The 5,911-nt window shown below is 39.8% G+C and overlaps 1 pseudogene; it reads right to left on the bottom strand.

Annotated features, from left to right (window-relative positions):
• Positions 1 to 2,493: 2,493 nt before the first annotated feature.
• On the bottom strand, positions 2,494 to 3,475 carry LOC138378941 (small ubiquitin-related modifier 2 pseudogene; annotated as a pseudogene).
• Between the last annotated feature and the right edge of the window lie 2,436 nt (positions 3,476 to 5,911).

The raw sequence follows: 5,911 nt of genomic DNA, 5'->3' as shown, positions 1-5,911 counted from the left end.
AAATAAAGCTGCACCCTCTGTCATCTTATAACATATGGAGAAATTAACTTACAATGGATGAAAAACCTAAATGTAAGAGTTAAAACTATAAATTCTTAGAAGAAAACATAGAGGGACAGCTTCATGACATTGGATTTGGAAGTGATTTCTTGGATATGGCACTGAAAGCACCAAAGAAAAATAGATAAATTATACTTCATTAATTATAAAAACTTTTGTGTATAAAAGGGAGCTACCACGAGAGTGAAAAGGCAACTCAAAGATTTGGAGAAAATATTTTCAAATCAGGGACCGGACGCAGTGGCTCACACCTGTGATCCTAGCACTATCGGAGGCCAAGGCAGGAGGATTCTTTGAGGCCAGGAGTTCAAGACCAGCCTGTGCAAGAGTAAGACCCCTAACTATAAAAAATAGAAAAATTAGCCCAGCCTGGTGGTGTGCATCTGCAGTCTCAGCTACTTGGGAGGCTGAGGCAGGAGGATAGCTCGAGCCCAAGGAGTTTGAGATTGCAGCCAATGTTAGGGATTAGGAAGCTGTTGCTATATTCTAGGTGAGAGATGGGAGTAGTGTGGAATAGGTGATAGCACTGGGGACTGAGAAAATGGTTAAGGTTGGTAGATTTTGAGGGGGTAGAATCACTTGTATGGGATGAATAAAAGAAATAACAGATGATTCAGTGCATGCTATTGATACCCCACTCAGATCCTTTTTTGCCAGCTGGTGCAGCCATCCATCAGATGCTATTCACTGTTAAAAGACTGGCATCTGCTCTGGAGACTAGCCCTTGCCTAAATAGGAACCACCTGCACCTGAAGGATATATACATTTCTCTTCTTCCAGAAGATCTTGGCCAATTACTGACTGAGATGGGAGTATAAAAAGGTTATCTTCACACCTCTGATCCCAGGGATATGGAGTAGAAAAGCTTTTTTTTATTCCTTCCACTAAGTACAACTAAAACTCCTGGACATTAGATATAAACAAACATAAGATGATGATGAAAGGTGGAAAGAAGAAGATAGACAAACTAGGAACTTTGGGACGTAAATAATGACACAGTGGTGATTTCTCTGGTTTTTTTTTTTTCTCATAAACCTTAGTCTTGGTGCTGGAGAAACCAGTAACACAGAAACACCATCAGCCACAGACTATCAAAATAAAAAATCTCTAACCAAAGCCTCTTATTCTCTAGCAAAAGGGCAGGGAAAGGGGCACCCTAGCAAGATAGAGAACTTCTGAACAATAACTGTTCTACTCTTTGTAAACACCACAGAAAAAACTATAGCCACACTCACACCCACATAAGCAAAGAATGAATGGAGGGCCTAGAATTCTACCCTCACTGGGCTATATAACAAGGTGTCCCAATCCCTCCACCTGGGGATGTCTCAGAGAATGCTGAGTAGGGAGTTATGATGTTCATCCCTGCTCATAGTTATTATATTAGCTGCCCCTTTCACTCTTGGCTGAGTCATGTCAAAGAAGGCCTAGTGGAGCATCAGAATTTCCCAAGCACCCAGCAGTAACCAACCACCCCTCAGGGATATTAGTGAAGGACATGTGGAGGTAGTAAAGAAGCACTCCTGTTTCTCTGAACCAAAATTGTATCAGTGGAGGTCCACTGGGAAGCTGGAGCTCTCACCCCCACTCAGCAATAATCAAGATCTCTTCCTCCTTTCTGGTGTTAAGAGAGTATGACTAGAGAACCTGAACTTCCCCTCCTTCCCAAATCTGGAAGTAACTAGGCAACATTCCCCTTCTTCTCCTGGGGTGATGATAGGAGGACAGCCAGAGGACATTATATCTAAATAAGATCCAGAGTCTTTTTTTTTTTTTTTTTTTTTTTTTTTTTTGAGACAGAGTGTCGCTTTGTTGCCCTGGCTAGAATGAGTGCCGTGGCATCAGCCTAGCTCACAGCAACCTCAAACTCCTGGGCTTAAGCAATCCTACTGCCTCAGCCTCCCGAGTAGCTGGGACTACAGGCATGAGCCACCATGCCCGGCTAATTTTTTCTATATAGATTTTTAGTTGGCCGTGTAATTTCTTTCTATTTTTAGTAGAGACAGGGTCTCGCTCTTGCTCAGGCTGGTCTTGAACTCCTGACCTCAAGCGATCCACCCGCCTCGGCCTCCCAGAGTGCTAGGATTACAGGCATGAGCCACCACGCCCGGCAGAGTCTTTTTTTTTTAAACAAGAAGTTTATTTAAAAAACAAGACGCTTGACTTGAAGGGAAAACTATCTAGGATTCATTTTCTTTTTAGAGTAATTTATCCCTACTTAAAGACAGATTGCCCTACATGTAACAGCTACATACAAAAAAGTTATAAAATTGTCCTTGGTTTTACAATGATAAATGAAAAACATTAAAATTCTCCAATTGAACAAGGTATGCAAGGATTTTTATGCTGTTGTTTTTTGTTAAAACTATGAGAGCAAAATAACTTACTGGACTATAAAGATAAGAGCTGAATGAACATGCCACTAATGGAGAAAGGGGTTTTTTTCACAGCACCAGTATTTTTCCCCAACCCATCTCCACTCGATGTCAATCAAAACATACCATTGGCCATTTAGTTTAAAAAAATGCAACATGCTTGTGCACATACACCAGTTACTTTATGTACAATAAAGGAATGTGGAAGGGGAAAATGAAAGAATAGAGAAAACTATACTGTAGTAATCAGGATGTGGTGGAACCACATTGCAGCTTTCTAATTGAGAATGTAATCTTGGTCCGTAACAACAGAGTTCTGGAGTATAGTAGCTGGTTCCCTTTTTAGTAGACACCTCCTGTCTGCTGTTGGAACACATCAATTGTATCTTTGTCCTCCATTTCCAACTGTGCAGGTGTATCTGTTTCATTGATTGGCTGCCCATCAAATCGGAATCTGATCTGCCTCATTGACAAACCCTGTCGTTCAAGATAGGCTTTCATTAGTTTACTAAGTGGTGTATGCCTCTTAATTTTAAACTGTACCACAGAACCATCTTGTCCCACGCCTTCAAATTAATATGATTGTTGTTCTCAGTCTTGACTCCTTCCTGTGCCTCCAACTTCACGAATCCAGTCTTCACAGGTTAGGGGGCTCATTGACACCAAGGCAAAAGCCACCGCCCCTCCCCCCTCGGGGCCCCTGAGGCCATTAAAGTGGGAAATACTCCCTGGGAAGCACCGGACCTCCAGGCCCTATGACGGCCCCGCAGGCACCTGGCTCCCAACCATCAGCAGCCCATTGATTCACCCGGAGCCTTCACAGGGCCGCCATGGTCTGGGACAGGGGTCCCCAGACACTCTTGGTGCCCACCCTGAGGAGTGAGGCGCTGGGCTGAGGGGACTTCCCGCCACCCCAGAGGCGGCAACACCTGCCACGGGTCCACGGAGGATGTAGACCCCGTGTGCCCTAACACCTCTTCATGCGAGCCTGGCCCACAGGGCCGAGAAGCCCCGCTCTGGGCTGGTGGGCCCGCAGGCATCTCAAGATCCAGAGTCTTATAACATAATACCGAATGTCCCAGGTTTCAAATTTTAAAAAATCACTCATACCAATAGTTAAGAAAATTTCAACTTGAATGAGAAAAGACAATAAATAGCGTTCTTATCATAAAAGGGTGTTGAATTTTGTCAAATGCTTTTTCTGCCCCTATTGAGAGGATCATCTGGTTTTTGTTTTTGCTTCTATTTATGTGGTGAATTACATTTATAGATTTACGTGTGTTGAACCACCCGTGCATCTCTGGGATGAAGCCTACTTGGTCGTGGTGGATTATTTTTTTGATAAGTACTTGGATTTGATTTGCTAGTATTTTATTGAGAATTTTTGCGTCTATATTCATGAGAGAAATTGGTCTGTAGTTCTCTATTTTTGTTGCATCCTTTCCTGGTTTTGGTATCAATGTTATATTGGCTTGGTAGAACGTGTTGGGGAGAATTCCATCCTTCTCAATATTGGAGAATAGTTTATGTAGGATGGGCACCAGTTCTTCTTTGTAAGTGTGGTAAAATTCAGGTGTGAACCCATCTGGACCAGGGCTTTTCTTTTTGGGAAGGTTTTTTATTGCTGTTTCAATTTCAGTTCTTGATATTGCTCTATTCAGGTACTCTATTTCTTCCTGGTTGAGCCTGAGAAGGCTATGTGTTTCTAAAAATTTGTCCATTTCCTCCACATTCTCCAGTTTGTGTACATAAAGATTTTTGTAGAATTCATAGATGATATCTTGTATCTCTGTGGCATCGGTTGTGATTTCTCTTTTCATGTTCCTAATGGAAGTTATTAGAGATTTTACTTTTGTGCTCTTGGTTAGTCTAGCCAGAGGTATGTCTATTTTATCTTTTCAAAGAACCAACTTTTTCTTTTATTAATTTCCCTTATAGTTTCTCTGTTGTCCTTTTCATTTAATTCTGATTTGATCTTAGTAATTTCTTGCCTTCTGCTAGGTTTGGGGTCATTCTTTTCTTCTTTCTCCAGCTCTTTGAGTCTATTCATTAGGTTGTCTATTTGCAAGTTTTCTGTCTTTTTGATATAGGCATTTATGGATATGAATTTTCTTCTCAGGACTGCTTTAGCTGTGTCCCATAGATTTTGATAAGTTGTATCTCCATTGTCATTTAATTCAAAGAAACTTTTGATTTCCGTCTTGATTTCTTCCTTTATAGAATAATTGTTCAGGAGAAAGTTGTTTAGCTTCCATGACTTTGAGTAGGAATGAGGGTTTCTGTTAGGGTTCATTGTTACTTTTGTTCCACTGTGATCTGAGAAGATACATGGTATAATTTCTATTTTTTAAAATTTTTTAAGGCATGCCTTATGTCCTAGGATATGGTCAATCTTAGAGAATAATGTCCCGTGAGCTGATGAGAAGAATGTATATTCTGTGGACTTTGGGTAGAATGTCCTGTAGATGTCAGTCATGCCCATTTGTTCTAGCACTCTATTTAAGTCCATTATGTCTTTGTTTATTTTCTGTTTAGAGGATCTGTCCTGTACTGTCAGTGGGGTGTTAAAGTCTCCAGCTATTACAGTATTGTTATCTATCATTTGGTTCAGATCAAGTAGGGTTTGCTTTATGAATCTGGGTGCACCTAGGTTGGGTGCATATATATTGAGTATAGTCATGTCTTCTTGTTGAATTTTGCCTTTAACCAGTGTATAGTAACCATCTTTGTCTTTTATTACTTTTGTTGGTTTGAAAGCTAAGTTATTGGAAATTAAGACTGCCACACCAGCTTTCTTTTGGCTACCATTTGCTTGAAATATCAATTTCCATCCTTTTATTTTCAGTCTAAATGCATCTTTGCAGGTTAGACACCAACATCAAGATGACAGAAATGTTAGAATTATCTGATAAGGATTTTAAAATAGCAGAATATAAATGCTTCAATGACCAATTATGAACATACTTGAAACAAATAAAAAATAGTGTCAACAAAGGAATAGAAGTTATTAAAGAAATGAAACTTGAAAATACAAAAAACAAACTAAAAAACTCAATGGATGAACTCTACAGCTCAATGGAAGGGACAGAGAAAAAAATCAGTGGACTTGAAGATAGAACAATAGAAATTATCCTATCTATCTGAACAAGAGAGAGAAAATAGACAGGAAACAATAAAACAACAAGAGCAACAAGAAAACCCCAAAACCCCCACAAAATCAGAGATGGGTGAGACTATAAAAAATATCTATGTTTGTTAGCCATTTTTATATCTTCTTTTGAAAAATTTCTATTCATGTCCTTTGCCCACTTTTTGATAGGGTTGTTCGATTTTTTCTTACTGATTTTCCTGAGTTCTAAATAGATTCTTGTTATCAGTCCTTTATCTGATGTGTAGTATGCGAAAATTTTTTCCCATTCTGTAGGTTGTCTATTTACTCTTGTGACTGTTTCTTTGGCTGTGCAGAAGCTTTTTAA

The sequence above is a fragment of the Eulemur rufifrons genome, chromosome 30 (assembly GCF_041146395.1).
Source record: "Eulemur rufifrons isolate Redbay chromosome 30, OSU_ERuf_1, whole genome shotgun sequence".
Lineage (NCBI taxonomy): Eukaryota > Metazoa > Chordata > Mammalia > Primates > Lemuridae > Eulemur > Eulemur rufifrons.
Note: the sequence above shows the minus strand (reverse complement) of the source record. Positions and strands in the feature narration are given on the sequence as shown.